Source organism: Myxocyprinus asiaticus, chromosome 1 (genome assembly GCF_019703515.2).
Source record: "Myxocyprinus asiaticus isolate MX2 ecotype Aquarium Trade chromosome 1, UBuf_Myxa_2, whole genome shotgun sequence".
NCBI lineage: Eukaryota > Metazoa > Chordata > Actinopteri > Cypriniformes > Catostomidae > Myxocyprinus > Myxocyprinus asiaticus.
Window position 1 is genome coordinate 11142010 of NC_059344.1, and position 8587 is coordinate 11150596.

Below are 8587 nucleotides of genomic sequence, written 5' to 3' on the forward strand. Positions count from 1 at the left end.
GCCAGCTACTACATTTAAGGTATTTTAACCCTAAGAGTCTCTGTTTACCCAACTATGCATTTTAAGCTCATTTAGCTCAATTGTAAGTGCTATTAGCAGCTTCAAATTCTAGGTTCTGTTCATTTACTTTCAGTTAACTTTAAAATAAAATGACCTGAAGAAATAACAGACAACTGGTGAATGTCAAAGGTTTTTATTGTTGTTTACAAATTCACAATCTAGCATAGATATTCATGCTCTCCTAGAACCAAAATACGTTCTCAAATACAAAAATAGTAACAAAATTATGATGATAAACAAAAAAACATAAAAACAAGTGGGCTATGCAATGACTTAAAGAATTTCAGTAAATCTAAATAAACGCAATTCAAAATGTATTTTAACAGACTGCACACTGCAGAAATATATGCAGGTAGGAGAAAACTCTCTGAACTAATACTATAACAAATACACCAGAAACTATTTGTATTTATAAATGAAACTATTCATTCAAAAGATCTTTTCAACTTGGCCAGATATTGCCATCATCAAGATGCAACACCATTTACTTTATGATTTACATTCTTTGAGCATTTCACCACCTACTGGGCAGGGAGGAAAATTCATATTAAAAATTACTTTTGATCTGTTTCTCACCCACACCTATAATTTTGCTTCTGAAGACATGGATTAAACCACTGGAGTCGTATTCATATATTTTATGCTGCCTTTATGTGCTTTTTGTACTTTCAAAATTCTGATCACCATTCACTTGCATTGTGAGGACCTACAGAGCTGAAATATTCTTCTAAAAATCTTAGTTTGTGTTTTGCAGAAGAAAGAAAGTCATACACATCTGGGATGGCATGAGGGTGAGTAAACGATGAGAGAATTTTCATTTGAAGCACACAGCTATTCAACCACTGTACCAAATGCATACATTTATATGAATGTCAGCGGATATGTTAAAATGGTGCTATATAAATATGAATAATGTCATCCAAATGTGTTTCCTACCTTTTTTTTTTTTTTTTTTTGCCTTGAAAACCTCTGATGACTCTTCTTTCAGTTATAGCTGTAGACCTGCCAGGATGACCCTATCCTGTTAGACAAAAAAATTAAAAATAAAATAAAAATAGTATAATTGTAACTGACAAGATAAGCAACATGAATGGCTAGTTTACATTTAAGATTCACGACGAGACAATTTTCAACTGCTGCAAACCCTGCTACATATTGCAACAATATTATACTTATAATGTGACTCTTTTCTACAACCCAACTCATGTTGATATCAGGGTGTCTCCTTGAGGCAAACCAAAAATGATAATTCTCTAATCATTTATGCAGTCTTATACCATGTCAAACTCATTTGACTTTCTTTAGGGGAACACAAACAAAGATTTTTGACGGATATCTGATATGTGTTTGTCCATATAGTGGAAGTCAGTGAGGTTAAAAACTTTCAAGATCCATAAAGGCAGCATCAATGTAATCCATATGACTTTTTTGGTTTGTGTTCCACAGAAGACAGAAAGTCATATGAGTTTGAGAAGGCATAAGGGGTGAGAAGGCCAAATGACAAGAGAAATAGCATTTTTGGGTGAACTACTAAAATCAATGATTAAGCTGAAAAGTGAACAAACCAACACTCAGCTAATGTAAGCTGGTTTCTCTTTAAGATGAAGGGGTTCAATGAGATGTTTGCATTGAAACATGTAGAAAAGTGATTTTCTTGTTGAGTTACCTGTTGCCTGCTGAGTTTCTGCCGCGTGAGTGACGCCTGAGCAGCGGTTGAAATTGAACTGTCTCTCCGGTGAAAAATCTGCGGTAATTCTCCGCCACTCCATGACAATAAGAAAGCACAGTATTGTCCCATGAGAAAAGTATGGTGTAAGTGCCACATACAGAATATTAATTATTGTCATTGACAACCTCAATGTCGTTTAAGGCAAGCGGCAATCACAACAGTGAAACTCATTACAGAGACCGAAATTTATGCTTCACATGATATTGATGTATGTATTTATTCATGTTGTCTCTAACACTAACTGAATGCTAAAACTGTAGATGCAATTGATGAAGCTAAATATAAACCAACACTCATGTTAGCTGGTTTCAAGATGTACAATTTGAAGTTTGCATTAAACATTTTAAATTGGTGTAGAAATGCGATTAATTTACTGGAATTACCTGTTGTTTGCGGAGTTTTTGCGATGCGAGTGAGGAGTTATAGGTGAAGGCCCTGAGCAGCGGTTGAAGATGAGGAGTATCTGCCTGGTGAAAAAATGCGCGGGCTCCTTTGTGTTTGTTCGACTTAGAACATGTACACATCTAATTAGCCTCATGCAGACAAACGTTTAATATACTGTAGATTTGCAAACGAAATGTAAGTTAACAACTTCTTTAAGCGAATAGAAACTTGAATACACAGAAAATTGATAGCAACAGAAAAAAACAACTACTGATTTCACACTATGTTTAAAGTAATTTACCTTCAAACTTTTTGGCAAAAACTTTGTGTTGTCCACCATGAGCTCTTCTCATCCAAAATGGCAGCCAGCCCCAAATAAACTTGCTTAAAATTCAATCACATTCTGCATCACGTGGTTTCCCATGGAATCTTAAAAAATTAGGCTGGGTTTACTGATCTTCAGATTATTGTCGCTTAACTCAAAATAATTAGCAAAGTTTCTTTATTATTATGAGTACAGCATAATCTCAATATCTTGTGTCACAAATATAGCATATAATTAAGGAAAGTTGACAGCATTACATTTTGAGTAAAATCTGTTTATTTTAATGAGCAATATTTGCTGAAGCAAGGAATAATTTTTTTGAGTGTAGAGACTGTTGTGCGTGAAAATCCCAGGAGATCAGCAGTTACAGAAATACTCAAACCAGCCCATCTGGCACCAACAATCATCCATGCTATTATCTAATCAGCCAATCGTGTGGCAGCAGTGCAGTGCATAAAATCATGCAGATACTGGTCAGGAACTTCAGTTAATGTTCACATCAACCATCAGAATGGGGAAAAAATTTGATCTCAGTGATTTGGATCGTGGAATGATTGTTGGTGCCAGATGGGCTGGTCTGAGTTTTTCTGTAACTGCTGATCTCTTGGGATTTTCACGCACAACAGTCTCTAGAATTTACTCCGAATGGTACCAAAAGCAAAAAACATCCAGTGAGCGGCAGTTCTGTGGACAGAAATGCCTCGTTGATGAGAGAGGTCAACAGAGAATGGCCAGACTGGTTCAAATTTACAAAGTCTACGGTAACTCAGATAACCGCTCTGTACAATTGTAGTGATCAGAATAGCATCTCAAAGTGCTATTCTGAGATGCTGGTTGGTGCTGTTTTGGCAACACGAGGGGGACCTAAACAATTTTATTAGGCAGGTGGTTTTAATGTTGTGGCTGATTGGTGTATGTGTGTGTGTTTCAAAATCAAATCAAATCAAATCACTTTATTGTCACACAGCCATATACACAAGTGCAATGGTGTGTGAAATTCTTGGGTGCAGTTCCGATCAACATAGCAGTCATGACAGTGATGAGACATATACCAATTTACAATAACATCAAATTAACACAACACAATTTAAACATCTGTTATACACATAATTACACTCAACAGTATACAAATAATAACATACACTGTACAGTATACAATACGCTGTTTTTTTTTTTTTACTATATAGATACACATTATTCAATAAAAATTAAAAATTAAAATATATAAAAAAAGTATATATATATATATATATAGAATGTACAGTATTGTACTGTATTGACATTCAGGCTGTCGGTTGATAGTCAGTTGTTAAGAGAGAACATAATATAATAATAATAATATAATTTATGACAGTCCGGTGTGAGATATAAGAGTAAGGGTAATAAAGTGCAGTGCTGATGTATTTTGATCGTGGGAGATCAAGAGTTCAGAAGTCTGATTGCTTGGGGGAAGAAGCTATCATGGAGTCGGCTGGTGCGGGTCCTGATGCTGCGATACCTCCTACCTGATGGTAGCAGTGAGAACAGCCCATGGCTCGGGTGGCTGGAGTCTCTGATGATCCTCCGAGCTTTTTTCACACACCGCCTTGTATATATTTCCTGGAGGGAGGGAAGCTCACCTCCGATGATGTGTCTGGCAGTTCGCACCACCCTTTGCAGTGCTTTGCGGTTGTGGGTGGTGCTATTTCCGTACCAGGCGGAGATACAGCCAGTCAGGATGCTCTCCACAGTGCAGGTGTAGAACCGTGTGAGGATGTGGCGGTTCATTCCAAACTTCCTCAGCCGTCTCAGGAAGAAGAGGTGCTGATGAGCCTTCTTCACAACGACTTCAGTGTGGACGGACCATGTGAGTTCCTCAGTGATGTGGACACCCAGGAACTTGAAGCTGCTGACTCTCTCCACTGGTGCTCCATTGATGGTGATGGGACTGTGTTCTCTGTCTTTTCTTCTGAAGTCCACCACATGCTCCTTTGTCTTATTGATGTTGAGGGAGAGGTTGTACTCCTGACACCAGTGTGTCAGAGTGTGCACCTCCTCTCTGTAGGCTGTTTCATCATTGTCACCACCCACAACCGCAAACACAGCCCTGTGGGGCTCCAGTGTTGAGGGTTAGTGATGAGGAGATGTTGCTGCCTATTCTAACCACCTGGCGTCTGCTTGACAGGAAGTCCAGGATCCAGCTGCACAGCGAGCTGTTTAAGCCCAGAGCCCGGAGTTTCTCATCTAGCTTGGAGGGCACTATGATGTTGAATGCTGAGCTGTAGTCTACAAACAGCATTCTCACATAAGTGTTCTTTTTTTCCAGGTGGGAGAGAGCAGTGTGTATTGTAGATGCAATGGCATCATCAGTGGAGCGGTTGTTGCAGTAAGCAAACTGCAGCGGGTCAAGATTGAGTGGCAATACAGAGCAGATGTAATCTCTGATTAGTCTCTCAAAGCATTTGCTGATGATGGGGGTCTGAGCAACAGGACGCCAGTCATTTAAACAAGTTATTTTTGATTGTTTTGGTACAGGCACAATGGTGGATGTTTTAAAGCATGTGGGGACTACAGACAAAGAGAGGGAAAGGTTGAAAATGTCCATAAAAATACCAGCCAGCTGGTTCGCGCACGCTCTGATGACGCAGCCCGGAATGCCGTCTGGGCCCGCGGCTTTGCGGATATTCACCCGTCGGAAGGATCGGGTTACATCCGCTACAGAGACGGAGAGTGAACTAACCTCTGTAGCTTCAGCTGCGAGAGCTCTCTCCGCGAGGTCGGTGTTATTTCCCTCGAAACGAGCATAAAATGTATTTAGCTCATCCGGTAGAGAGGCAGCGGTTTTCATGGCGGAGTTTTTATTCCCTTTAAAGTCCGTGATGATGTTAATTCCCTGCCACATGCTTCTAGAGTTGGTGGTGTTAAACTGTCCTTCAATCTTGCTCCTGTACTGGCGTTTTGCGGTTCTGATAGTTTTTCAGAGGGCATAACTGGCTTGTTTATGCTCCTCCACGTTCCCGGAATTAAAAGCGGAGGTCCGCACATTAAGTGCCGCGCAAACATCGCTATTGATCCATGGTTTCTGATTCGGATAGATCCGTATTGTCCTGGTCGGAATCACGTCCTCCACGCATTTTTTGATGAAACACATTACGCTATCAGCGTGAAGCACGATGTCGTCATCACAGGCGGACCGGAACATCTCCCAGTCCGTGTGATCAAAACAGTCTTGTAGCATAGAATCTGATTGGTCCGACCAGCACTGGATCGTTCTGAGGGTGGGTGCTTCCTGTTTCAATTTCTGCCTGTAAGCAGGAAGAAGCAGAATGGAAGAGTGGTCCGATTTGCCAAATGGTGGGCGGGGGAGGGATTTGTAGCCATCCCGGAACGGAGAGTAGCAATGGTCCAAAACCCGGTCCCCTCGTGTGTTGAAACTAATGTGCTGGTGATATTTTGGTGCGACTGATTTTAAACTGGCTTTATTAAAGTCCCCGGGCACAATGAACGTGGCCTCAGGGTGCTCGGTTTCCTGTTCACTTATTCTCCCATACAGTTCTTTGAGTGCCTGGTCTGTGTCGGCTTGTGGGGGGATGTACACAGCAGTGATAATGACTGCTGTGAATTCCCTCGGTAGCCAGAATGGTCGACACAGAAGCATAAGAAATTCCAGATCAGGAGAACAGAAAGACTTGATAGAATGTACGTTCCTCTGATCACACCAGGATTTGTTGATCATAAAATATACACCACCTCCTCTAGTTTTACCTGAGAGGTCTTTCGCTCTGTCCGCTCGGTGCACGGAGAACCCCGCGGGTTCAATGGCTGAGTCTGGAATCTCCGCAGACATCCAAGTTTCTGTTAGGCAGATAATGCAGCAGTCCCTCGTCTCTCGTTGGAAAGAGATCCGCGCTTTCAGCTCGCAGAGCTTGTTATCCAGAGACTGAACATTTGCCAGTAGAATAGTGGGTAGCGGGGGTCGATTTGCGTGGCGTCTTACTCTGATGAGAATGCCGGCTCTGTTCCCCTTTTCCTGCCCAGACAAAGGGCTCCGCTTGCGTGTTTGTAAACAGCGGGTCGGCATTGAGGAATGTGAAGTCCGGTTTTCGGTGTGAGATCGCTGAACCAATGTCCAAAAGTGTTTGTCTGTCGTAGACAATAAGGCAGACAACATCCAAGACAAAAAACATAAGAATTGTGAACAAAACAAACAAAACATTGCTATGTTGTGTCGGAGCTCGCAATGCAGCAGCCATACTCGGCGCCATCTTGAGTCCAAAAACTCAAGTTTGTGTGCATGTGAGTTTGTGTGCGTTTGTGTGCATGTGAAGTTATAAAGCTGCTATAACACTGCTGACACTGACATTTTGATGTCAACTAATAATCGGTTAATGAAGGTCTGCTATGGTATAAAAACATATATAATTTACATATTATACACAAATCGTTCATGCTGTAAAAACCCACAAATCACACAAAGTCCACAAAATAACACACACACAGAAAATCAATCATCACTATACAACACTCACACACAATCAGATGTTTATAGATTCATCTGCTGTGGACATCCTTCTCCTTTTACTAATACAAACAGCAGCAGAGCGATCCACACGCACACACACACACACACACACACACACACACACACAGATGAAGAGAATACATGGAAGTGACATGGGAGGAAACTCAAAGACTGTACATATCACAGTTCAGCACCATAGACCTGCTCACACTGTAGACCAGTGTGAAGCTCTAGCAATAATACCTGATGACAGACATCTATACGAGGTTACGACCTCTGTACATCTGGGCCATGTGTGGGTCACCTCTATGCTGCTTTGTTTCATTAAACTGTTATAGACCCCAGATAAAGGGAAACATCTTGGAAAACATGATTTTCCTGGCTCTTAAAACAGCTTTATGTCCCTCACAATGCAAAGCTCAATCCAGAGTAGACCATTTAGTAAAACTAACCTGCAATCAAAAATTATTTATATAATCATAATTTATAATAACATCATAACTATCAGGATATTATCATATTACCATCCATTTAAACACAACAATGCCTCCTCAGCAATACATAGCCTTTACTTTTTAGGTGGTTCCAACCTTTTGTTTTGATACCCCCTTCGGGGGGTTCAAGCCTTAATTGAGGGGACAGACCCCCTAACACCCCCATAATTTATTGAAACTGACTTTGAAGAGAATGTAAAACTGGTCAAGCAAAAAGACAGTACATTACAACACAATTGTTTTTAGTGGACAACACCTTGACTATAAACTGGCTTCAATAGAAACAATAAAATAATTGTACAATAAAACGTGCAGAATATGGCCCATGTAAGAGCTTTGTTTGTGAGACGTATTATCCATTTATCTTGTCTAGAAACATCTGTAATACATACAACTGGATATCAACAGAGTGACCTAGTATTATCTGGATATGGAAAAACATCCTGCCAGTGAAAAATGTAAAAGTTTATATATTTTATATTCAGAGCCATTATCTCCCCTAATACACTCCAGCTGCTCTCTCAAATACTTCCACTCATCATATTTACAGAAAAGAAATGCCTGCAGTTCATGCAAAGACTTTGAACTTTTTTCCTGGGTGTACAAAAGAAACAAGCAGCAATTGGGAAGGTAATTTTCACCATTTGTCGAAATATTTATATATTTTCTCCCCTTTGCCCCGGTCGTAGATTTTCTCAGAGGTCTTGGGTTCTCTTGGGGCAGGATTCCCTTACCCACTCAACCGGGTTCATTAAACACAAGTGTGTTGGCCAGACAATTTCGCTTTTGTTCTGGAACCTGGGGCTATGACATCACCACATCAGTGCATGGCTGTTTCACATCAGCTTTCAATTAAGGAACAGGGAGAACTATTTCCTCTTTGCACGGTATATGGCCTTTTTTTAACTCCATGTGAGAGCCAGTGGATCTGTTTAAGAAGAGCCGATTGGCATGCCATCTTTTGATTAGAAATGTTTAAGCGGCCAATCACATCTGTTTGCAGGCTTGATTAGCTCAACAAGCAAAATGTAAATATCTGAGCAGCCAAAAACCATTCTGCTCTAGTAAAAGATAATTTTTTTCTGGGTACAGAT